Source organism: Camelus dromedarius, chromosome 3 (genome assembly GCF_036321535.1).
Source record: "Camelus dromedarius isolate mCamDro1 chromosome 3, mCamDro1.pat, whole genome shotgun sequence".
NCBI lineage: Eukaryota > Metazoa > Chordata > Mammalia > Artiodactyla > Camelidae > Camelus > Camelus dromedarius.
The window spans coordinates 40259148-40286551 of NC_087438.1; the positions used below are offsets into that span (position 1 = coordinate 40259148).

At 34.2% G+C, this 27404-nt stretch overlaps 1 protein-coding gene and 1 long non-coding RNA gene across 2 annotated transcripts in view; both read left to right on the forward strand.

Moving 5' to 3' along the window:
• NDUFAF2 (NADH:ubiquinone oxidoreductase complex assembly factor 2) overlaps positions 1-27404 on the forward strand; it is a 153693-nt gene that overhangs the window by 42294 nt on the left and 83995 nt on the right. The window lies entirely within an intron of this gene.
• On the forward strand, positions 1790-27380 carry LOC135321052 (uncharacterized). Its single transcript, XR_010380466.1, has 3 exons — positions 1790-2024; positions 21751-21832; positions 27065-27380. It is a non-coding gene; the product is annotated as an uncharacterized LOC135321052 (long non-coding RNA).

Sequence of the window (27404 nt, forward strand, 5' to 3'; positions counted from 1 at the left end):
CAGTTTCATTAGTACTCTTGTTATGATTCTGTGCTTTATGCTGTACACCAGAAATTGACACAACATTGTAAATTGACTATACTTCAATTAAAAAAAAAGATTCTCTGCCTATTTAGCTTTACCAAAATGTTTGCCAGTATCTGTTCACATAGTTTATTCTTGCATTTCACTTTCCTTTCTTGTTCAGTTATCTTTCTTTAATGGTTCTTTCCTGTGAGTCCATGGAAAATAAAGTCTCAATTTTCATTTTTCTGAAAATGTCTTCATTTTGACCTCAAACTGGAGTGATGGTCTAGCTGGGTTAAGAATTCTTGGTTAGCATGTCTAACCCCGCCCCTTTTTTCTGACTGTTCTTAAGATCCTTTCTTTGTCTTTGATGTTCTATGTTTTCATTATAGTTTATTGAGGTATGGATTTTTTCTTATTACTTCTGATTTTGTCATTCCTGGATGTTGGAAGGGGCTTATATGGCTCATTAGTTTTGGAAACTGTCAGCTATTATCTTTTTAATATTGCATCCTTCTCCCCCTTTTTTCCAGCATTTCATTCTGAAATGACTATTAGAGATATGGTTTGTCTTCTATCCTCTGTATCCCTTAAGGTTTTATTTTTTTAATCAATGATTGTTTATTCATTATGTTTCTCTTTGGTTCTTTTAAAAATATTTTAGTTCTTTTTCCATATGACCAGTTTTTTCATTGTTTTTTCTCTTCTTTTTAAAATCTGTAAACATTCTTACTGTTTTAGTCATCTTCACATTATTCTGTTTGTAGTTTTTGGAGGCTTTTTTGTTTCTTTATTTCACCAGCAAAAACTCTCACCTCATGGTGGCTTCTTCAAGTTGTAATTTTTTATTATGAGCTCATCTTTAGTAAGGATTATTTCTCCTGTGGATATCTAGTGTAGTATAGGAGTATCCCTGTGGGGTTCTTTACACTTATGTCTTCTGGACCCTTAAAGATTTCAGAGATCTAGCTAGATTTTATGTTATTTTTAAATTTATAATATTCATTCTATGCAGTTGTATAAATTTGAAATGCTCACAGACATGTGATACTCCTCTGGAGTTTTTGATTTCTTACTGGTAACTTTTTTCCTCTTCATCCAAGGCCTCAAAGTAATGACTGGCTTCTTTACTCCTTCTCAAAGTTCATGAGGCAGAGTTTTTTTTTATACTTTTTCATGAGTAGCACAGCTCTTTGGTGCTGTTTTATGCAGATGTCACAGAAACTTAGGTCTCCTCTCCTTCTCACCACCTCACTTCACAGGAGATTTTCAAACTATATATCCAGGCCCTCAGCCCTTAGGACGTAGAGCTGAATCTGAAACCATCTCATCTCAACCTTAGAGCTCTGGCTTTGATGTCTGTTTTCAGTACTTGAGGAACTTCTCTTTCTTTAATTTTTTAATTGTTAGCAATGTATTATTTTTCAAATATTTTATCCATCACTTATATATGTTTGTAGCAGGAAGGAAGCCCCCACGTATCAGCTTGGACTACCATGTTATAAGAATTGTCTGTATTTTTTTTTTAATGTGAAGAAATTTGATTGAATCCTAATGTTTTCATGCTTTAAGAATGTTGATTGATTTTCTATATTAATATTTTTTAAATGTATTTTAAAATTATTATAACTTTTTTTCTTCTAGTGGTGTTTTTTAAAATTTTTTCTGTAAGTGTCTATACATAAATATTCAATAAATGTTTTCTAAGAGAAAATAAGTTGATATGTAGTTTGTATCAAATAGTGTTCCTGATGATTTTAATTAGATTATTAATTGGCTTTGAGACTCCTGAATATTAGAGTTAGACCTAAAGACCATGTCAAACTATAAAATGGTGATGATAATAACAGCTTCAAATACATAAAAGCCACTTAATTCTCATGCTAATCTTATCATTATTTAGAATTATTACCACTATTTTGCTGATGAGGTAATTGAGACATAGAGAAAGTAACTTGACTGAAATCACATGGCCAGCAGGTAGCAGAGCTGAATTTGAACTGAATCTGTCTCCAGAGGTCTGTATTCTTAATCATTATACTTTAACTTTTATATCCCTTTGAGAAAAACCATTCATTATTGTTATACCCCTGTTTAAAATCCTTCAGGAGACCCCCACTGCCTTCTGCATAATGTTTAAATAAATACTTTAACATGACATTCATAGCTTTTCATGACCTTATTCTACCCTACCCTGTTTTACCACTTCATATATCAGCCCTGCTCTCTACCTCCAATTACTAACAGTTTTCCAAAGGCACCATGCTATTTCATGCTTCCATGTTTGTTTGTTTGTTTGTTTGTTTGTTTTTATTATATTCTGCCCTCTGGCTGGAATGTGTCTTACTTCTGTTTCTCTCCTGGCTGACTCCCATATGTCCTTAGACACTATGAATGTTTCTGAAAGCTTCCATAACCGCTCATGAGATAGTTGTCTCTCTCAGTGCTCTCCTGAATTTTCCTCTCTTCATGTACCAGTTTATAACACTTATTTCGGTATGTTTTAATAATAATCTTCTTCTCTTTCAACTAGACTAACCTCCTGAGGTAAAGGACTGTTCTGCATATCTCTGTGTCCCTATGGCCTGGTAAAAATTACCTGGCACATAGGAGATATTCAGTAAATGTTGAAAGAATGAATGATTGTCATTTCATTACTTGTTTTACAGACCACACATAAAGTTTGCTTACTGCAGTGTCTTGTTGAATTTTTAAATAGGGTTGTGAATTATTTTGTTAATGACGTTAATGAAAAGATGTCTGAAAGAACAAGACATTGCTCTCTCAGAATGCGAGGCACTAATGAGTTGCTTAAGGTATCTTTTTTAAACATAATATTTTTGTTTATTTAGTTGTAAAATAATATAGGCTCCTCGTTATTTAAAAGCAATTGTAATTAGCTAGTCAGTTTAAAATGATTCTTTGGTGAAAAAAATTAAACTCAATTGGTAGTATATATCAAGAAGAATGCCTAGTCTAGCTATTACAATTCTTTGTTTTAATATTTAATGAAAATATTTAATGAAAATATATCTCATTAAACTTGAAGTTACTAGTAATTATTTTATAACTACATTTCATTTATGTACTATCTTGTCATTGTATATAGATATATTTTATCAAAGCTTATAGCATTATTTACCACCAAATACAGTGGAAAGAAAGAAAAAGACAACCATGCAGAACAAGTAAATCTCCTGAGGAAAAAAACCTTTTCAAACATATAAAATATATTAATGGTTTTTATATCCTCATTTTCCTATAATTGTATAGGAAATTTAATTGTTTAATTTGGGAGGAAATATTTTGTTTTCATGGCTTTTAAAAAATATTTAACTCTAACTAGCTTGAAGGACTAAGAAGAGAAAATTAGTTATTTCAGCCTGATAGGCAGTGTATCTGGGCTAGCACTATTTTGCTGCAGCTGAAATTCAAACATGAGGAAATTGCAGAAATTTACAATTCAATGTGTGTTTCATCAGGGAGAAATCCACAGATTGTTTTGACACTCAGTTAGAAATTCAGCATGAAGATGGACGTCTCATGAAATTTGCAGCTGCTGATTGAATTTATATTTCCATAAAGGCCATCAACAGTAGCAGCCTGCAGGGAAAGGGAGAGGGGAGAAATGACAAAAATTGTGAGGCTAGCATTTTCCCTCGGTGTTATAGTGGCAAATTACTGGTAATAAGGGTTTACACTGACCAGGATTAAAGAAAAATATGGACAGCCAGAAGGAAAGGACTTCTCAGTTTAATTGATTTTAACTAAATATGTCTACATTTGATATCTAAATGTATGTTTAGTCATATGTAGAAAATGTAATGTGTACCTGAAAGTCAGTGTATTCATCTTTACTATTTAAACAGGAAAAATAAGGTAGTTCTTGAAGTTATAGAAGGTTTTATTGTGTAGGTTATTTTCATAGAGCCTTTCAAGATAAAAGATGAGTATTGTAGGAACAGAGGACAAGCTTGTTCTTTATGGGATTAAAAAATCATTTCATGTTCTTACAAGTAACATACAATTCACTTTTTGAGAATACCATCTCATTATTTTAAATATTAAAAAAATTTTTGAACAGACAGCCAAGTAACAATCACAGATAACAAGTTGCCTTTTCAAGGAAATTATTTCATTCTCATTTTAAAGTGTTATTTTTTTAAAGCAAAATTGACAAAAAGTTATTTCTTTTGTTTAATGCTTATCTGGTGGAGATTTCATATTGTACAAGATTTTTAAATATTCATGGTTTGTAGGTGAACTAAGACTTAAGAATGTGTTCATTGTTCCTGCAGAGTTCTTTGTCTCTGTGGACAGTGTGTGCTTTAACTACAGCAGGATGCCCTCAGATGGCTTTATTTGAAAATTAGTATTTGTGTAACTGTAGGTGAAAATAGTATCCTTACTATGAAAACAATTACATTTTGTTTAAAATTATATAATCTAAACATAAAGGTGAGACTATCCCCCAGAAAATATATGTATAATTATTAGCCTTTATTTTTTACATACTAGATTATTTAAGAGTATAATATAAAAACGGATTGCATTAGTTTTGTTATATTTAATTATATTTGAGAACATCTAATATATTTATATTGTAAATCTTTAATTTGAGGAGAACAGTATACATTTCTGATATTTGTGTTTAGAATATATCCATGGACATTTTTCAGAATTTGCTTTATGTGTTAAAAAAGTATCTTCAGATTAGATAACAAAAGTGTGCTTATTCTGCTAGGAATTTATGAAGGCTTGCCTTTTCTTTTTGACATTACTAGCTACTGTTTTACTCTCTCTGTGTTAATAACAGAATCTGCCATTTAAATGTATTTTTACTTCTTGTGCATTAGTTTACATACCAAAGCAATACTATTTTATGAGAAGAGTACCACTGTGTCTAGCATATAGAGTTTACAAGTATTTGGAAAAAACTACTTTCTCATTTGTGCTTTTTCTTCCTAGTATTACTCAGGTGTATACACTTGGAGTCATCCATTCAACCTAGACTTCCCCCTATTTCTTACTTTCTCTTCCTCCTTGCCTACCCATTTGAGAATTTACAGTATTCAGTATTCCAAAACATATGAGCTTAACTGATTTAATTGATTATTAAAAGTCACCTTTTTCTTTGTTTTAAGTTGCTATCAATTACATCGTCCAATCAAATCAATATCTTTGCTCTTTTAACTTCTGCTTATGTGTAATTTTAGTTTTTATACATGAGATAAAATTTATTCTTTCTTTCTTTATTCAACAACCATATTGACTAATATCTATGTCACAGAGACTATTTTAGGTGTTGGGAACACAATAGTAAACAACACAAAACCCCCTTTTCCACCTTCATCGAGTTTACACTTTAGTGGGAGAGAGACAGTAAATAAATGCATATGTAATATAATGTCATGCAAGAATATGAAAAGCTATAAAGCAAGATTAAGGGACTAGCATGTGACAGAATGAGGGTGTGGTGACTATTTAGACAGGAAATTCCAAAAGGATCTTTCTGAGGATGTGCCATTTGGAAAGAGACCTGAGTAGAGAAGACACCTGAGGGAGAGTGTAATATTTTGGAATTCTACATACTTTCCCTTTACTTTATATAGCATGAACATTCCCCCCCGATTTTGCTGTATGAGTGTTTGTTTTTCCCTCATTACCATCCTTCAGTCACACTCAACATTAGTAGTCTAGAGTTATGCTTCTGGAGTTCCCTCAGTATATTTATTTACAAATACGTACAAGTAAGTTTTTTTGGAGAGGGTATTTTTTTTTTTTAATAAAAGTGGAATCATATTTACCTTTTCCTGGAACTTGTGTTTCTTACTCAACAGTAAATCATGGTCATTACTTAGGTCAGAAGGTACAGAACAAAAACAATTCTTTTTGAAATTTATATTTTCGTAATATGGATATACTGCAGCTTATTTAACCTTTGATTAATACATTGATGGACAACTGAGTTGCTCGCAGTTTTTTTAACTACTACTGAAAATGCTCCAGTAAACATCCTGTACAATTATCCTTTCCTAGACACACTTTTACATCTGTAAGATAAATTCCCAAAGGTGACATTGCAGTAGCAAAGAATATATCCAATTTTTATTAATAAATATTACCAGAGTACTCTCCAAAAAATCTTAGCAATTCACATTTCTCACAGCAATGTGGGTGAATATCCCTTTTCTCCACAGCATTATTAGCACTGAGTAATTTTGTACTGTTTTGTGTATTACCTCTGACTGTTTTTAACCTGTCAATCATCTGTCTCCCTAATGCTCAGCTTGTGTGTACCCCAAGTGTGCACTGTGGAACAATGAAACAGTGTGCCCTTGTAGAACTGTACGGATCACTTTTTAGCAATCTTATCATGTTGGGGTCTAATAAATGTTTAAGTATATGTCTTCATCCACTGCGACCCTCAACACTTCGGTAACACAAGGCCTGGCACACTGTAGGAGTGAAGTCTGGGTGAATACTTGCTTTCAAAACCAAATGTATGAGATACTTGGTTGCCAAGCCTATTGAATTATCTTTGCCACTGGTTTCTCTTTGTCAATGTAGGTAAGAGTTCATTACATTTAAAAGTTGTTACCTGAGAGGTCAAACATACTCTTTCCTTGACACTATTTTTATTGGGGATTTAAGCACACATTTTTCCTATGTTGCGTATTGCTGTGATCAAGACAGTGTTTGTCAGATTGTTGCTGGCTACTATGCATTTTTTTCTGGCTCTGAAATCACATACATACATGTTCTAGGCCTATCCTCTGAAATTTTGGAAGTAGTATTGTTGACACTTTACTGGGCAAGTGTCTTCACCCCAGTATGTGATGTGCACCAGTGAACAGAGGCCAGGCAAGGCAGAAAGCTGTTTGTCATTTGCCAAGCTGTTTGTTACTAGATAAAAGTGTACTCCCGTTTTCACATTTAAAGTATAAACAAAGTACATCTCTAGTCTCAGCCAGTCTCTTCATTTAAGAACCTTAATGTTGAAATGCCCCTTTGCTCTCAGCTAGCCCTGTCTTCTTTTCACAACCTCCTGTTCCAGAAGGTTACGTTTCTAGTATATTTTGGCTTCTGCCTTGATTTATTCTTTATGGGAACTGGGAACTATGGCTATCCAGCAAGAGCTGAGTGACCCTAGAAGTAGTCTGCATTAGCAGCTGGTCTCTAGAGGAAAGGGAAAATGAAATCCTGGCAAAGTTCAGACTGACGGAGATCATGCCTTTGAATGGTGGGTCTCAAAGATTACTCACTCTTCACAAGTGTAAAGAGCCAGATGGTGCTTGAAGTTTTAACATAGGGTAAGCATGAAGGTCTCTGGTTCTGTATAGTAAGGTGTTTATAGTGGTCTTAGCGGGTGTGCTGTGCTGTCTTTGATAGGTAGTTAGGGAAGCATATTGCTTCACCCAAGAAACTTCTGACAAATAGAGTTTTGAAAACATAAGCAGAATGGCATGACAAATATGGAACTTCATGAACTCTTCAAACTAGATCTGGAATTGCCTTATACAGAGTAGCCAATTTTGTTTTGCATTCCTATTCCCTGTTTTCCTGTTCCTATCTTACTTATTCTTACCATTTCAATGTGATCAGAGTATATACTACTCTTCTGCTGTTTGTTAGAGATTCATGGTGTGGTTCAGAAACTGAGACTTGGAATAAAACTCTTCCAAGCTCTGTTGTCACCAACAGACCTCAGCTTTTAGATCCTTTATTGAATTTTATGATTTAATTTGACCACTCTTCTTTTGAGGTATCAACTTCTTAATTTAGATTTTTTTTATGTATAAAATTGTTGATTATGTTTTTCAGTTAGTTTTTTGTCTTAACCATTTTCTTTCTTAGCATTTTTAAAATGTGAAGTGTTTTTAATTTATTTTATTAAAATCCCAATAAATCTAAATTCAAAAGTAAGAGATATTATATGATATTTAGTTTAACAAGTATTTTCTTCTGTTTTCCTCTTCCTTCCTCTTTTTCTTTCTTTCTTTCTTTTTTTAATACTTGAAAGCATATTGGAGATTACTTCTAATTCCCCAGAAAACTGATGAGGTCTCTTACAGCAAAAGGCCAAGCAATTTATATAATATAACCTTTTTATTTTAAAACATTAAGATTTTCCCTGAACCTGCTTCTACCAAACACCCGTTTCTTCTTTAGTTCTGTTATCCTTTCCCTAACATTCCTTTACCTCCTTAGCTCCTTTCCCTGGCTGCCCTACAATATCACCATCATCTCCTCTGGTGAGTTCCTTGACTGCTCTTTTAAACTTAGTTTTGTTTAGACCCCTTTGTAGTATCCGTCATACTTATCAACTACTTCAACTCATGTGAGAGCTGTGGTTATGGGTGATCAGTTCTTTACTTCTCAGCAACCATCAGATAACCATAATGTTTTCACATAGATAACTTCTAAGAAATTGGGTTTATGTAGGGTTTTTTTGAACCTTAATTATTATATGAAGACAGTAATATAGATTTTTTATGCCATCTATCTATGCCAATATCTAATTAAGTTATTATAGTACAATGGAAAATATTAAGGTTATCCTTTCAAGTAGGGGCTTTATTATATACTATCCCTCATGATATAAATCTGTTTTTTCTATTCCATGCGATACCAATTTTGTGATATAGATTTAATTTTTATCATAAAATTGTTTACATTGTCATTTAATGGTACCTACAATTAGTAAACCTAGAACTACTTAGCCCACTTCTTGTGTGATAAGTATTGAACATTCTCTTGTATATAAAATACATTTATTTCAGTATTTGTCCAACAGAAATTCATGCTATTCTGGCTATGATAATCTTAAACTCTCCTTAGAATTATTTCTTTCTTGGAAAATGTTTTGGTTCACATGTATTTTTAAAACTTAGTGTAGGGATAAACCAAAGCTATACTAAGAAGACCACTTAGAAGGACTTAAAGCTTCTCACAAAAAAAGGAATAGGGAGAGGTTTGACAAACAAAAGGAGCGAGCACTTTTATATTTAACTCTATAGGAAAATCTATATATAAATAAATACATGCACATGCACACACACACGCCCTCCTGTTCCATATGATAAATCAGTGGCTGAGGTTCTCATTTGTTTTGTCAGGAGAGTGAGGCATCTATTATTCATGGCCTAATTCTGATCATTAAGGAGAAAATTGACCAATAAAGTAGAAACTTGAGAGAAATCAGTATATATTTTAGAGTTTATGATCGCTAAGGAAAACAGTGCTATAGAGATTTAGATGTATATTCTAAGTCATACATTAGAAGAGGCGGCTTCAGAAAGCTCTACAGGAAAAATAGATGTTTGTTTCAAGAGGAATGGAAAGATCTTAAGAAAATTACTGACAATATATCTGTTACCAATCCTGATGAAGAGATAGAGATGGAAAGCACTAGTGTTTTAAAAGGGCAAAGGCACAAAAATGTGTATAACTATAGCCACAAGAAATGTGGATGGCAGTAAGATAGGGGGCCTGATGTGTTCCCACATAATCAGCAAAATTCAACAAAGTGGCGTGTTCAAACTATGAAAGGAACACAGAGCCAAGGACAGTTGCTCAAGTCAGTAAAACATAATACTAGAAAGAATAAATCTGAAAGAGGTGAGATTTTTAAAACTCAAATGATACAAAATGGCTGTCTTCTTTTATGTATGAATATATATATGTGTATACATTTGGTTTTTCTTAGATGGGTAGATATATGTTGGTAACAAATATGTTCTTCTTTGATAATATTTCATAGTTTAAATATGAGTATTAAGTAGCCACAAAAGGCTATAAACATTTGGAGCTTAAAAATTTCAAAAGCTTAGCCCATTACTTGAGAAAATAGTATATTTTTAATAGACAAAAGAGAACAAGAACAGCTCTGTTCCCTTATTTTTCCTTATTTTTCAAGAATTGCTTTTAAACTGAAAACATAAAATGTACATAGGCAAACATGAAGGAAACATGAAGAGAATACCCAGAAAATCTAGAAATGTTCCAAACTTCCAGAAACACTAGTCTTTATACCTTCTGTTTTCAACTGCAGAACAGCCCCTTCTCTCCTTTTTTCTCTCCACTGTGATGTCAAGAACAAGATATGGGCCTGCTCCAGGGGTCTCAGCCTGGAGGTAGAACTCCTCAGATTGTCATCATCTCATTTTATAGTCATCATATTTGTAAGCTTACTTCACATGCTAAACAAATAAAAAGAATGCCTTCAAGCTTTTTTTTTCCTGTTTGTCAAATATTATTTTAAGGCATATTTCTTCATTCATTGTACAGTTTAGAGCATATGATTAGACTTCACTGTATATTGAAATAATGGAAAAATTCATGAGAAAGCTCTAATATCCAAATAGAAGTTAAAAATCAGTTATTATTTAAAATGCAAAATTGTTATAAGTAGGGAATACTTGAACTCTATTAGATAAATAATAAACTACAAAGCTTGGTGGCTTAACACAAGCATTTATTTCTTGAATCAGGCAGCTGTCATTTTTCTTATGTTTTCATCACTTGGAAAAAATCTTAGAGACTGACAAGTGGAGAAGAGAGCTGAAGGCTCACTTGGGATGATTTTAAGGGCTGGGCCGAGAAGAGGGATATGTCACTTCTCCCTATAGTCCACTGGCTAGAACCCAGTCATGTGACCCCCATCTAACTGCAAGGGAGGCTGGAAAATGTAGAGAAGCTTGTTGCATAATTGGAGAGCACTTTCTCTGCCATAGATGAGTAAATTCAGTTACATAAATGTTTGTTGTGAACATTGTGCATGTGACTTTTCTAAGCACAGGGTTGGATGATATAAGATAAATAAGTCATGGTTTCTTCCCTCAAGTGGATCATAATCCAGAACTCATTGTAGACTATAGCTTGTGTTTAGTTTTAGATTTTCAAAACAAATCCATTTCCTATTCTTAGTATTGCGAGACTAATAAGTATTTTTTAAAACAGCAAAACGAATTGTATACCATCTGTATCAGTTAGGATTCAGGCAGGAAACAGATGGCACATTCAAATTAGGTAATAAAGGGACTATGTAAAGGTATGAGCAGAATCTAGGAGAGAAACCGCATGGTATAGGAAACCACAAGCCCAAAACTGAAGGTCTAACAGTGGGGTGTCCATACCATTTCCAAGCCTAAAAGGGAAAAGGTAGTTTCTGGAACCTGAAGTTGTGACCTTGAGCTAAAGGAAACAGTTTGACTTTACAGGGAGCCTCATTCTCAGACCTCATTCTCCCCCTTACTTCTAGTCTCCTGTTGGTATTCCCTAATATCTAAATCTCAGTAGAAGCCAGAGGGCAAGGGAGCCTTTTATGTAATCCATGTAGATCAGTTCTCTGGGGCAGAGGGCAGAAAGGTGGAGGTAGAGCCGGTGAGGCAAATAGCACACTACCCTAAAGAAAATTTTTTTCGTCCATTTGGCACATATTTTCTAGGTCCTGTTCATTGCAAAGCTGTAATACTGTGGGGCACGTACAAAAGGCATGCCTTTTCTTCCAGGGACTTTGCTCTCTAGTAAGGGAGAAGGAACCACAGACAAAAACTAAATTTAAAAGCAAGTCTCTGGAAGATTTGTGTTCTAAGCAGTAATTGAAAGCCACATGGAGCATTAGATGAAGAGTAAGTGGTATAGTTCAGAAGAAGAAGAGATCATTGTTCTCTTGAATTGTTAGGAGATGCTTTGTGAACGAATCAAAACTTGAACTTGGCTATGAAGAGTTGACAGAGGTTTTATAGTTGAGGAGAAGGACAGAGTCATACATATATATATAGCTTGCTCAGAGTATATTGAGTGCAGAGTCTAGTTCAAGGTGGAAATTCATACAGAAGTTAGAAGTAAGTTTAGAAATAGTTTGAGATCAGACTAATTAGAGAGTCATGAAGAGCAAACTTAGAGTCTATGCTTTGTAAAACCATCCTAGTGTTCTAGGAGCGATTACAAGATATTGTATGGTAAAAGAGTTACACAATGAAATAAATTTGGGAAATGTGGACTTTCCCACCCTTGGGTATATGTAATGTGTCTTTGGTCTTTTGAAAGCTCTTAAAAATCTTGCTGTGTGGAAACCACTTTTTTTTCTATTAAACTACACATAGCAAGAGAATTCTTTTTTAAAAAAAAAAAAGACTAAAACATGTTAAAATCTTGTAAAATTCTGGTAGTCTATAAAATATGTTTTGGGAAATGCTTCTTTAGGTAATGGTAAGCCTTTGCATAGTTCTAGAAGAGTTATAACATAATCAAAGGAGTATTTTGGGGAGATTATTCTGGCAGTGTTAATGCAGGATGGATTGGATCGTTTAGGAAGCTACTGCTACTGCAGCAACACAGGCATACAGTAGTGCTAGTATGAAGTGAAGGGTGCTAGTGGGCTGTCAACGATGCACACTTGTGAGGAGCATGTAGAGGAAAGAAATAACATGACTTTGATTGAATATGGGTGATAAGAAGTAGGGAAGGAAATTCAGAGAGAGAGGCAGAGGTCAGTAATGATACAAACTTTGACTTTCAGGCCCAAATCTTCTAGTTCTGTTTGAATTTGTTAAACTGCAATCTATAATATACACAAGCCATCAAGAAGAAAGCATATAAAAAAGGATGTTTGAGAAGAATGAGTGACTGTGCACAAAAGGCAACATAATACCTAGTCTGAAAATGAGTTTAAAAAAATGTGTCCTGGTGATAATCGTACATCATCACCATGGTGTCAGAACTATGATTTAGAACTAGAAGAACAGTGTTCTGACCAAAGTAGGTTGACGGACCAGACCATTGTGATTATATATACACAGGCAACTTAGACTGTGTATTTCTTAGTTGTACCTTTAAACTTAGGATTTTTATTCACTGCACATCACACCCCCCCAAAAAATTTTTGGCACAGAACCAGTCCAGAGTAAGAGCCAACTGTATCTTGTTTATCTGAGGTTTTATTAACAGTAATAACCTAAGAACATTGCTAATTTTTATAACATGTTTCTTAACATCTTTCAAACCACAATCATGGTAGTAACCAGCTGCTGGCCTAGTGTTTGTTTAGAGCCATATACGAAAAGATACCAATTTTAGACAAAGAAAGAAATGCTACATAAATCTTTTAAAAATTATTTTAATTAGGTCATAATTAGTCATTCAAAAAGGGGGAAGAGCCCAGCAACAATTCTGTAACATTGTTTTCAGGAGTCATTCCTTAATTGATGCTCTCTTTGCAGCTGTAACTTCTTTTTTCTTTTCATTTCATACACTTGCTATCATTTACCCATTTCTCTTCTGGGCATGAATGCATTTTTCTTTATCTTCTTATATTGTGTTTTTATTTATAGAAGACAAAGTACAGTGTGATGCTTCTTCCTTATTACTTGCTAAATTCCTTGTTTACATGCTAAATCCCTATTTTAATATAGTTTTGGGATAAATTTACTGAAAATATTCAGTGCTTATATTTTCAGTTTTGAATTTATTCATATTGTGACAGTAATTGGTAGAAAACTGTTTCTCACAGCTGACAGGCCAAAAAAAAAAAAAAAAAAAAAAAGCTTGGGGACAAAGCTACCGCATGCCAGAGTGCTGAGGACCCATCAGATATTTAAAGAAGTGGCATTTGTACTTGCATTATTTAAGCTACTGTTGAAAAAAGAGGTGGGAAGAGACCATATTTGTAGCAAGCATATTATAGAATTCATTTTCTAAAGAATTATGTTTTTGAAGAAGGTATAACATCTATGAGACATTTTATAAAGCACACAAAACAAGTAGATAATAATTTTCAAAATGAGCTGGAAACCATGAATGTTGTGACATAAATCTTTTTTAAAAATCCCCAAACTTAAAACAAATACATTTACCTCCTAGAAAATAGTAATTAAGTCCAAATTTCAAGCTGAATGTTAATGAATAATTTTGTCATTTTCTACCATGGAAATACTATTTTGTTAACAGTACAGTAAAGATATAATGTATATTTAACCCCTGTTTTGCCAGCTAACTTAGATGTTAATTTTCAAAGTGATCTGAGGGACCTCTGATGTCTTTAAGAATCTCTCAGATGATGAGATAGTTGATTCTTTTGTTTTAATGATTACATTACAGTTTGATGATTCTAACTGTATTTCTTTTCTTTCTGGCAAGTATGAATAATTATATTTAATAAAAATCAAAAACATCTCACTGATTTCTCATCAAAGAGAAAACCAGTCTTGCCCTTAGTTCTGATGAGATACGTGCTGCTGCAAACAAGAATGGATGGAACAGTCATCCTTACTTCCTTTTGTTACTTTTCATAGTACAGGGTGAAATTTTGACGAGCCATTGATATGGATCCAGACACAATAACTCAGTCTTTTGGGCTTTGAGGATACTCTATTAAATCATCTCAAATCCATTGTTGAAATGAAGATTTGCACAACCCCTAACTGAATACTTTAAGGACTTTTAAGATGTTGCTAAGTTGTCCTCTTTCCCTGGCTTCAACCATGAAACCCAAATTGTAGAGCACTTTAACCTGAAGTTTGTATAGTCTGACAAAAGTTTTGTTTTTACTTTTTTCCTTTATACACAGTCAGCGATGGATTGAATAGTGTACCCCAGAAATTCTTGTCTGCCGGAAGTAGGGTCTTTGCGTATGTAATTAGTTAAGATGAGGTCCTACTAGTAGAATGGGCCCTAAATGCAGTGACGAGTGTCTTACAGTAGGAGAAAACACACAGAGAATCAAACAGAGAAAAAGGCCACGTGAAGATGGAGGCAGACTGGAGAGATGCAGCTGCAAGCGTAAGAGCACCAAGGAATGCCAGTACCCCTAGTGGTGGCGAAGGTGAACTCTTCCCTAGAGTCTCCAAAAGGAGCATGGTCTTGCCTGTACGTTGATTGTGGAATTCTAGCCTCCAGAACAGTGAGACAATAAATTTCTGTTGTTTTAAGTTACCCAGTTTGTGGTATTTTGTTATAGCAACCCTAGGAAACCAAGACAGTCGGTTTTCCTAACCATTCTCCTATAAATGTATATTTTACTACTTACTTTTACGTATTTGTCCTATTCTCTATGCTGTGAATTCCTCGAGGGCAGAACCATGTCATGCTCATCCACAGTAGGCACTTGATTCAGTGTCCCCCAAATATTTATCATATAACTATGTGGACATTTATTTTTTAAGGCTCCCAAATGTATTCTTCATGAATAAACATGTTCATTTTTTAATTAAATTTGCATAGTTGAGGAAGACAGAGTATAAATAATCATAAGGATATTCTGTATGGGAAAAGGTTGGAGATAATTACCAGGCTTAGATTTCTATACTTAGCAAAGGTATGCTGTTACTACCAATTTTAGGTCCCGCTCATATGAAAGATAAGATCCAAAGTGAATTTTAAAGTAAGTGAAATTTCTAAAGGGCTGTCAATCTGAATTCTTCAGAGAATATTCAGTTTGTCACAATTTTGCTCTAACATTACAAAGTACAGCTGAAAATAAATGATTGCTTAACTATCAAAATTTTGTCCAAAGCACAGATTATTTATAAAGATTGACATTTTAATGAAAAAGATTTAAAGTAACCTGGTATTTCATTAAGAACTTATATTCAAAAATAACATCTAAATGGATATATAAAAATGTAATTTTTTTAATCTTAAAGGATTGGCTTATAGCCTAAATTTCTAAGATATGAAAAATGGTCATTAAATAATATTCTTATGTCTCAGTCTAAATATATTCTCCATTTGCTAGTATCATTTTTTTGTTTCTTTTTAACTAGAAGTAGTTTTTAATTGTCCCTTTGAATATTTCTTACTCGAGTTGAAATACTGCCAATGGAAGCACTAATGACTTTTTGAGGTGATTGTAGATTGTTTTCACCTGTCCTAATTTTTCCATGAATTTTAATATACAAGAATTCCTAGTCTTTGTATATTAAATTCTCATCCTTCTTAGAGAGAGTGTAAGTAAGAAATATTAATTGTTTAACTCATTACAAGAAACAGACTAGTACTAGAATAAGAGAATACCAATTTTAAAAATTGGCAAAGACTTACATGTATGTATCTTTTAGTTACATAAATTAATAAATTATTAATTAAGCAGAATTTAATTTATCCAACCGGGTGAGTAAATGTCACTTGTAATGGTTAAATCTTTATGTATCTGTGGGAGACACTCAAATTATCTTCTACCAAGGGAGAAAGGAGTCATTGTTTTTAGTTAGTAGAGGACATCTTTTCAGACATTTGTTCACCATGTTTCCTAGAGGAAAGTGATGATTTTAGGTGCCACTTGGTAATTATTTTCTTTCTGCTTTCTGACACTGATTTCACATGCCATGAATCAAAATAAAAATTTCTGTAGCATCCATGGGCAAACCAGGTATGCTTCTTGAAGGCTGACAATATCCCTGACATATCATGCATGTGAATCATATGGGTGAAATTATCCAAAATAAACTCAAATTAAAAATCAAGATAATGAGCATGTAAATTTATAACTAATATGCTAGAGTCTTTTTTTAAAAATGTATTTGTACATTTGAACTTAGTACTTTTATTCTAAATACCCAAATGAGCCCAGCAACCTTGATAGTGTTTTTTTAACCGTAGGAGATTGTCTACCTTTTGTTTGAAATTTGTTGGTCCTTTATAAATAAATAATTCCATGATTGTAATGTAAATGCCTCTTAAACCCAGTGCTCATCATTAGAGTGCCAGTACCAAATTATGGTACGTATTCACAATGGATGCAGCTGTAAAAAATGAGGGTATGCTTTATGTATTAATATGAAAAAATTCTGATGTATATTAATAAGTAAAAAGGAAAAGTACAGAAAGTTTGTAGAGTAAGCCGTTTGTGGAAAAACAAAAGAAGTGAAATTCTATGTGTGAATGTGTATAAAATACACACACATATACATTTACGTTGACTTATGTGTGCATAAAAATAATTTCTGGAAGGATTAACTAATAAAGAGGGATTGCCAGTTATGTGTATGTGTAGGGGTCGGAACTCAGCGAATAGGATACAGGCTTGAGAGGGAATTTTTTTTTTTTACTGTATACCATTTTATGTTTTATGCTTGAACTATGTGAATTTATTACTTATAAAGAGAGAGGAAGGAAGGAGAAAAAGAAAAAGCAGGGGGACAGAGAGAAAGGGAAGAAGGGAAGAGAAAAAAAATTTTTGTTTTTAAAAGTATGCTGGTGAATTCTGCTTTAAGAGAAGCCCAGTTAGTGGAAACCAACTTTAAAAACATTTGCACTTGGGAATTGATATGAATTAATCATGAAAATATATAGAGCAACTGTTAGGTATAAGTTGCCATGTACTGGCAACTTAAAAATTCTATCTACTGTCCCTTTGAATCATGGTATGACTCTGATCTCCCTTCAGTTTTTCAATCAGTGAATTAACTTTGTAGTTCTTCTAACTTTTCTGTAGAAGTTGTAGTTTCTAAATTTTATATCATCGTATTCACCTCCCTCCAGTTATCCTCCAGTTTATCAGTGTGTTTCATAGAACTCAGGGTCAAATATGAAAAAAATGCTCTAGATTGGTGTAACTAGCTATGGTTACAACTTTTGCAATTTTACTAGCTTTTGGGATAACTTTGTCAGTCTACTGACAACTATCAACCATTGAACCTGCTGCTCTGCCATTTGGTAGGATATTTCCTAAGGAGGTCCTTGTCCTATGAGGCAAATAACAAGCATGCAGTTTTATTTCACAAGATATTCTCGTCTATTCCATGAAGCTATTTTTCCACAAAGCGTCCTACCTATTACTGTGAGACTTGATGAAATATACCTCCTATATAACCCGTTCCTGTCTGAAACACAAAACCTTCTGGCAATCTCACCAATTACCCAATTCTATCTTCCCAGCATTTGTTCTTGAGTTCAGCTCAGGCTGACTTCACCAATAAACCTGCCTCTCTATCCCTAGTGCAAATGAACTGAGCTATAAAATTTACAGACTTCCCTATTTTGAAGAATGAATTGTATAGGCTCTTAGATTGGATGACCTTGGATCATCAGGTGTACCGTTCCATTGAGAATAGAAGCTTGGACATAATTATATCTCATGTAGTATGCTTGCTATGTTCATTTGTTTGACCTTTTGCAATTATGTTTGCTTTGCAGTGATTAGAGTCCTTTCCTAGATTTTAACCACTTGGTATTCAAAAGATAAGCACCTTAATGTGGCAACTTCTTTTATGGGGGTTAATATTTTATGTCAATATCTTCCTATAATCATGATTTTGGATGATGGATTTTCCATCATTTAGCTCCAGACAAAATCTTATGTGGCATACCAGTTGGAAGAAAATTAAAAATGGAACTCTTTTGGTTGAAATAGAGGATTTGATGGAAGAAGGAAGGGATTTCCCTGGAATCTTGTCCCTCCCAAGGCTGGTTTTGAAATATTTTCATGGAATCCTTTAGGTTTAATTTTATTTTCATTGTTGTGTCTAGAAAAATCAAATTAATAGAAATAAGGTTAGATTGGCCTTGTCTTTGACAACCTTAGGAGGATGATTGTAGAGCTTTCCATTTCATATAATAGTAATTTTGATTACCAGCAATTTGGATACTTTTAAAATGTGAACTAATTTCCCTTAACAAGGTACTTACTTGTCTGGTGAAATATGTGGCCTTTCTTTTTGATCTTAGAACATTATTCTGTGCATTCCATCCCGCTTCAGTGTACCCTATGGAAATAGTTATCTTTGGGGCCTAAATATTGGTAATAAATCCAGTATGGCCCTACCAAGAGCCATTTATGAATAGAAGGATTGCTTCTCTGTAGGCAGTCTTTTAGGGACAGATGTATTAACCTAAATAAGAAATAAATCTCCAAATTAAGTAGTGCAAATCTGGGGAAATTGTTACCAGTGTTCATACTTTGGATGTCAGCATTTAATTTTTATATTTTTACCTTTTAATTTTTTTGAAATTATAAAAGTAATATAAAAAATATTTAATATAGATTTCAAAAGTCCACCATAATCCTTTCTCAGCCCCCTGAAATAACCACTTTGCAATTTGGGATATATTAATACAAGTCAGGATAGGTAGTTGTGCCCTGAGAATGGATTAACCATTGACATTCTAGTGAATTAACATGACAGAGATTTCTTTCTCAGTTACTACTCCAGGTGGAGGATGAGAATGTTGTCAGTTCCACAGTCAGAACCAGGCTGATGGAAAGATTCCACCACGTCGCAGTTGCTGTATCTAGAGCATGTGACCTCTTCAGACGCTTTGGTAGGGAAAGAACTCTGGAGGAGAATTTCTTTTTAATCTATACTTCTTTAATTATTAGATTATGCATTTCTATCTGCATATTTATATATTTCTCTCCTATGTAAAAACTATTAATGTCCTTTGTCCATAGTTTTATAAGTGTTCTTTTTTTTTATTTAGCCTGTTTATATATTAAAAATATTTAGCCCTTTGGCTTTCATTTGGTTAAGCATCTTTTTCTTTCTGATTTTTTTTCTTGGTCTTTTGACTTTGTTTCATGAGTTTGTTGTTTTTTTTAAACTCCCTAAAAGTTTTTTATAAAGAAAATTAGTCAACACTTTTCTTTCAAGTTTCTGGATTTCTTGAAATTTCTAGAAAAGTCTCTCCCAATCCAAGATTATGTTTTTAAATCCTCGTGACACTTCATGTATGAAATATTGAACCTCAAATAAGACATCCCAGGAATAGAAGGGCTTGCCTTCCCGAGGCCCCAGAGACTGTTTTGTCAATTCCTGTGCACATTTTGACTTCTAACTGTTGTATTTAACCATAGCCCCTGGTAGCCATTTTGCTATATATTTTCTTATCTATCATAGTATTTCTTCTGAGAGGCTTAGATAGTGACAGCACATCTGGGAAGGAGTAGAAGTTAGCAATTTTGATGTGTGTTTTGTGACGGAACCAGAATTTACCACAATTCAGGATCACCTTGTGGCTAAGCCATTTATAAAACCAAAGTGAAGGGAAGCATGCCTGGCAAATAAACCTCATCCCATGCTTTGTGAATTGAGGTGGGCAATATAAGGGTCTTATCTACTCTATTTTGCACTTAAATTGTACCTCAGATGAGGGAGGGACTCCTTGTGCTTGGGAAAATAATAGTGCTGCCAACAGTGCTTAGACTTAAATTGCATTTGTTTCTTTCCTCCTACCTCCTCATTATTTCCCCTTTGACCTTTTAAAATTTTTTATTTGAGTATGATTGACTTACAGTATTAGTTTCAGAGTACGACATAGTGATTCAATATTTTTTTACATTACAAAATGATCACCATGGTAAGTCTAGTTACTGCTTGTCACCATACAGAGTTACTACAATAGTATTGACTATCACCTATGCTATACATTAAATACCTTGACTGATTTATTTTAACTAGAAGTTTGTACCTCTTACTCTCCCTCTTCTGTTTCACTCATTCTCTCTTCTCTCTCCCCTCTGACAATCACCAGTTTGTTCTCCCTATCTGTGAGTGTTCTCTTTAGTTATGTTTGTTCACTTGTTTTGTTTTTTAGATTCCTCGTGTAAGTGAAATCATATGGTATTTGCCTTTCTCTGTCTTATTTCACTTAGCATAATACCCTCCAAGATCAGCAGGTGGGTGTGACCCAAGCTTCTTTCAAATGACTGTCTCTGTACTGGGACTCAGAGAGCATGTGAGATTTTGCATGTTCCCTTTAAGAGTGGAGTCTCTGCTTACTACAGTCCTCCAGCTCTCCTGTACACAAGCCCCACTGGCCTTCAAAGCCAGAGGTTCTGGGTATTCATCTTCCTAGTGAAGGACCTGCAGGATAGGGAGCCCAATGTGCGGCTCAGCCCCTTTTCCTTGAGGAGAATCTCTGCAGTTGTGATTATCCTTCTGTTTGTAGGTGGCATAGAAAGGAGTGTGGGTCTTGACTACCATGTCTCTGCCCCTCCTTCTGTCTTTTTGTGGTCACTTCTTTATATCTTTGGTTGTGGAAAATCTTTTCTGCTAGTTTTCAGGTTGTTTTCATAGATAGTTACTCGTAAAAAGTGGTGATTTTGATGTGCTCATTGGAGGAGGTGAGCTCGGGGTCTTCCTTCTTCACCATCTTGGCCATCTCACCTTTGACCTTTCTACCAGCTTTTCTGAGATGTGCCTTTGATTCTGAAGCCACAAGATTTTCCAAGCAGAAGTATGGTTGCCCTATAGGGCACCAGGCTAATCTGAACTTTAAGAGGGTCAGAACTTCCTCTTGCCTACCACTCCCTTTCAGCAGCAAAACTGTCAGTTCTTAAACATCATTTTACACTCTGTGGTCAAAACCTTTTACTCCCACTAGCCTCATAACACCCTAGGGAGAGCACTGAAACAAACTTCTGTGTTGCTTTTTTTTTGAGGCCTCATGTGGTATCAATGTTATCTCTTTAAGTTTGATATGAAAAACTCTTTATTTGATTTGTAGTATGACTTTCAAACTATAATCAACCAACAAAATAATTTACAATAGTAATAGCTAATACATGTAGTATTTACCAAGTGCCAAGTACTAGTCTTAGTGCTTTGCACATAGTTGCTAAATTTATCCTAGTATCATACTTTTCTTATTTTCCTGTTTTATGGATAGAGACACTGGGGCACAGGGAATTTAAATAATACTAAAGAACATAATGGGGTAAATTGCAGAACCATGTGGTCAGGCTCCAGAATATGTGCTCTTAACCAATTGCGAATCTAAGTTTATTCAGCATTTGTTTTCCAGCTGAGCTGGTGTCAAGGCATCCAAGGGAATCTCAGCTGTTTGTAGAGACCTGCGAAATCAGACACTGCCATAACTGTTTGAGGTGAGGGTTGATTTCTCAGCAATTTCTGAACCAAGGCATGGTTTGCCCTAGGTGCATCCTAGTGCTGTGAACCTCAGTGCTGTAACAACCAGTTTTTCTCGCTGATGTTTCATGTTGTATAAACCATGATGAGAATCTTGTCTTTGTCAGGTAGGATTATAACCTGCCGGGGAACCCACGATCTAAAAAAAACTCAACCCAACTATTCCCAGTAGTGTTTCCTACTGAGATATTAAGGTCAGGGAAAGTAAAAGGGGTAAAATGGAGTGTTTGGTGGTGCTGTGTTTGCCTAGAGTCAGCATAAATGGCATTTATTTAAGGGTATATTCTGTGACCATGGTGAAAGGAAAGCCTTTCTAATCATTTTATCGATGATTTCATAGTCCTTATTTCATGGAAAATGGAATAAAAGAACAAAGAGCGTTTACTTTCAAAGCAATTTATTAAACATGAAGTAAAAAAAAATCAAGGTAGACTTGTTTCTTTTCATATTTTTCCCTTCAAATTGCCCCCTTATTATTGACGAATGAATTCATTCCTTTCTCACATCACAAATGTAAGTGTGTCTCTGAATAAGACCCAGTTCTAATTTTTTTTAACTTCTAATATGCTCTGGAACTAAGTTTAAAAATTCATTCCCTTGGCTTTTTTTTTCTCTTTACAATTTGGAGAGTTTTAAAATTACATTTGGATGGCTTTCAGCTGAGGAGATATGTTTGCTTGTTTATCCATTTTAAATAAAAAAACAGATAAATATTCATATCATTTCTTGCAGAATAACTCAGTTGTCAAATTATTTTTGTATCCTGGGGTTAGTGCTTCCTCAGATTAAACTTTTTGAAAAGGAGATTGAGTTTAGGATGTAGATGCTGTTTAATCAGATAGCATACCTTGAACTATTTCAAAGTCATGGACAGTTTTAATTATTATATGAAGTGAAGAATGAGGCCTTAGAGTTATAAAATTAAGATTCTTGTTGAATAAATGAATTTTCCTGAGAATAGAGGGAAATGGAAGTGTTTAATACTTTCATTGGGAAGTTGGTGTTTTCAAGAGCTATCTCATGGACAGCCCTCTTCAAGCCATTATCCCTGGCCTAATCACCTTATTTCCCAGTCTCAGGAAAGTTGATCTTAATCCTAACACCTGAGTAAGAATCTTTCCTGGTTTTTTTTGTTGTTGTTGTTGTTTTTTTCTGGAATAGATTGTGGGATTTTTTTCACGTGTTTTTTTCTTGAAGACATTGTGGTGAAGAAGGGTCATTTCTCATTCTTTGTGATTTACATGTTACTCATCCTTTTGCTAAAAGCAATGAGACAGTGCAAAATATCATGTATGAGAGTGTAAGAACTCCAGAGTCTGACCAGAGTGGATTAAGATGGGTGATTTAAGAGGGGAGTGGTGGCAGAAGAACATTCACAATTCGGTCTGCTTATTCAGACTTTGTGGTTGCCTCTCAAGTTGCTTTTGACACAACATGCAAGGTAAAACCATCCATCCCTATCATCTCTCTGTGGAAGATGAGGTATATTAAAATATATATATATATATATATTATATAAATGTAAATATATATATCTCTACAAAATTAAGCATCTTGGATTTATATCAGAATTTTGTATTCTTTATAATACATATAGCAAGGATTTTAATTTGGCAATTTTAAAGATCAAATACATCCCTGTGGTGTTACAGCCTCTAATTATATACTATATGAGTCAATATAGTCATGTAACCCTTTATTAAAAATAGTACAAATAGGTCACAAGAGGACATAGTAATTTTTTTATAAACCCAGTCTTTCTTGATATGAAGAATTTCCTTTATTAAGAAAGTTTAAAAAAAAAACTCACTTCTAGGGAAAAGTTGTTATTAGTCCATGTAATTTAGGATCTCATCAAGTACTTAAAAGTTATTTAAGGAATAAAAAGGGGGTTTTTATCCTCCATCATGGCTAACTGTGCTACTGACAAGAAGTATTCAGTATATACAAACTTCCACTTTTAGTTATTTGAAGCAGTTTAGCTATTTTGGTTGTGTATTTGTTGACACTACAGGGTAGTAGGAAATGGTACATGCACGGGCTTTGAAGTCATACAGACCAGAATTTAAATTCCATTTTCTCTGAATTGTGTGACCTTACCCCAAGTTTATCTTTTAAAGTGCCATTTAGTTCATTCACACCGTTGTGCAACTGTCTCCTCTGTCTAGTTCCACGTTTTATGAGGACATTTTTTAACCTAATGCATAACATCTTTGAATGAGTGATGAAAGAATTAGTTTCCATTCCTTGGTTTTTAAGAGCTTTAAGAAGTGGCTTGATAACTATTCTACTAGGATCTCCCAACATTCCTTTCAGTTCTAATTTATTTTAAAATTATATGGTGACAGTTTGGAGATATGAATAGCGTGCTACCTAAACATTCTCACATCAACCAGCATTACCTGCTTTCTGTTTGCTGGCATAGAGTGTTGGCTATCTAAAATAAGTAGAAGACACTGTGTTAATACATAAGGAGTTTATCATTCACTTGGAGAACAAGCTGTAGGTGAAATATATAGAAAAGGATACTTGTTCTTACTTTTGTGATCAGCCCCGTACCTTTTAAATGTGTCCATTCACTTCCTTTGAGGGGACTAATTCCTAATTGCCAAAAGTTGAGGAATTGTCAAAACAGGGTTACAGAATCTATAAATTTTACACATACACACATATACACTCACTCACACACACACACACACAAGTAACTATGGTAAAATACATGTAACATAAAATTTACCACCTTAACCATTTTTAAGTGTACAGCTTAGTAGTATTAAGTACATTCATATTATTGTACAACTAATCTCCAAAACTCTTTTCATCTTGGAGGACTGAAACTCTGTACCCTCTATACTCTGTATCTATTAAACAGCAACTTTCCATTCCCCTTCTTCCTCATTTGCCCCTGGCAACTACCATTGTATTTTCTATTTCTAGAAAATATGTCTCATAGAAACATAGAAATAGAAAATAGATACCTCATATAAGGGGAATCATACAGTGTTTGCCTTTCTGTGACTGGCTTATTTCACTTAGCATAATGTCATCAAGGTTCTTCCATGTAGCATGTGCCAGAATTTCGTTCGTTTTTAAGGCAGAGTAATAGTCCATTGTATCTGTATATCGCAAATGTTGTTTATCCATTAATCTGTCAATGGACACTTGAATTGTTTCCACCTTTTGACTGTTGTGAGTAATGCTGCTATGAACTTGGGTATACAGATATCTCTTTAAGACATGGCTTTCAGTTCTTTTGGTTATATGCCCAGAAGTGGAATTGCTGGATCATTCAGTTTTTAACTTTTTTGAGGAGCACTATACTGTTTTTCATAGCAGCTGTACTGTTTTACATTCTCACCAGCAGTGCATAAGGGTTCCAAATTGTCCACATCCTTGCCAACACTTGTTATTTTTTGGCTTTTTTTTTTAATAGTAGCTATCCTAATAGGTATGAGGTGGAGTAGTATATTTTAAACTAAACTTTAACACAGAAAACTTTATGATGGAATGTGCAGTCTTATTTTAAGATTATGGCAAAAATCTAAATTTGAATACTGTGCCAATTGACCCTTTCGACTCTACTATACCCCAAAGGATAGTCCTCAAGGAAGGCCTTTGACAGCCTGAAAAGTCAGGAAAACTTGCCTGGGAATTTACCAAAACAGATCTTTTCGAGGTAGTGTGAAAAAAAAAAATCACAAAATGTATGTATTTTGAACGTTATGCAGAATACAGCTATCCTTAGAGAATAGCTGCAGGCGTGGTGTAGTGTGCAAAAACAGATTAGGGATTTAGCAAGCTCAGTAGTACCCCTTTCTCCGCCAATTTTTCTCCTAATTTTCTACACATAAAAGATTGGGGGAAAGCTGATAGACAGTAGTTAGAGGCAGTAACCCTGATTGGCAGTAAGAAATAAGTGAGTTACTATAAAGTGGTGGGATCATTTATAAGTCAAAAACCAATCTCAGTAAGACTTACTTATGTTAAAGTACAGTATACAGTTGACCCTTGAACAGCACAGGTTTGAACTGCACAGGTACACATATATGCGAATTTCTTCTGATGTAAATACTACAGTGCTCCATGATCTTTGGTTGATTGAATCTGCAGATACAGAGGAACCATGTACATGGAGGGCAGACGATAAAGTTATGTGCTGATTTTTGACTGCACAGAAGGTTTTAGCCCCTAACCTTGTTCAAGGGTCAACTGTGCAATGAGTTACATATAATTAGCCTGAGATCCAAAGAGAAAGTGAGTACATGGATGGCATTTAATTTACTAAGACAGAAAAAAACCCTAAAATATTGAAAAATTATTTTCATTAAAATGGTCAGATTGGAAATTTTTTGCTTTTCAGAGGTATTAGCTTCATTTATCTAAAAATGCTATTGTACAGATTAGCTGATTTTTTTAATGATACGGTACGAAAGATGACATACTGTACAAAGTAGCATATATTCAAATGTCCAGAAATATTTTCATCATCTTCCCTGTGTAGAATCCAACTGTTTTTTAAATTTTCCATTTTCTGGAACGATCCTTCTAATCTCTATTTTTCTCTTTTGCCTAACTCCCAGCAATATCTCTTATCAAAAGTGTCCCATTTGTTTTTACTCCACGATTTTGGGTCTCTTATTTCTTATGTGGTATAGCATAGAGTATTTTCTCCATATACCTGTCTTTCTATGTTGTAGTCAATCTGTGTTCTTAACCATCTGACTCCTGAGACTGCCAGTATGTCTCAGATCAGTAATAGCCAAAGAGACAAAATTGTCATCATGCTGAGAACTGTAAATACCATGTGTCTTGGTATGCCTCTGGGAATGTGAGGCCATTAGGTTTTCTGACATGAGTCATGGTGAAAAAATACTGGAAACATTGAACCAGACTGAGCAACTTGAACCTTCTTTCTCTTTCTCCCATACATAGTACAGTGTTTGGCCTAGGCACTTTGTGTGTGTGTGTGTGCACATGGTTGTGTGCATTTATGTAAATAAATTTTTATTATATATAACTATATTTTTATGTTTATATGTTTTTAAATGTGTAAACACTAAGATGAAAAATTTGGGGTTTTGCCTTTCAGAAAAATACATGCTGTAGGATTCTAAGTTTTGTATAGGAAGAGTGATAGAGTTGTGATACAGGAAAACTGTCTTATACATTCATTCTTTTCCTTCTTCCAGAAGAGACATGGGATTGAAGACTCAAAGACAAAGACAGATGCATAAAATTGCAGTGAAAGGTGAAAGTAAAATCAGAATAAGGGAAAAGTGGAACCAGATATGAGGCTCTAATATAAACTCTAATTACCTATATGTTTTCTGAGATTGGACCACAAATGCAACTCTCAGCTTTGTAGCAGCCAACTCAAAAAGAGACAGCCTTCCTTTTGATCAGAACTTCACAATGGCTATGAGATCAATCATCTGAACAACTATTTTGGAGAAGAATGACTAATTTTTGTTTTATAAAAATAAAAATAGCCTCGTTTTGCTTTTATTTATTTTTTAAATACATGTTTCT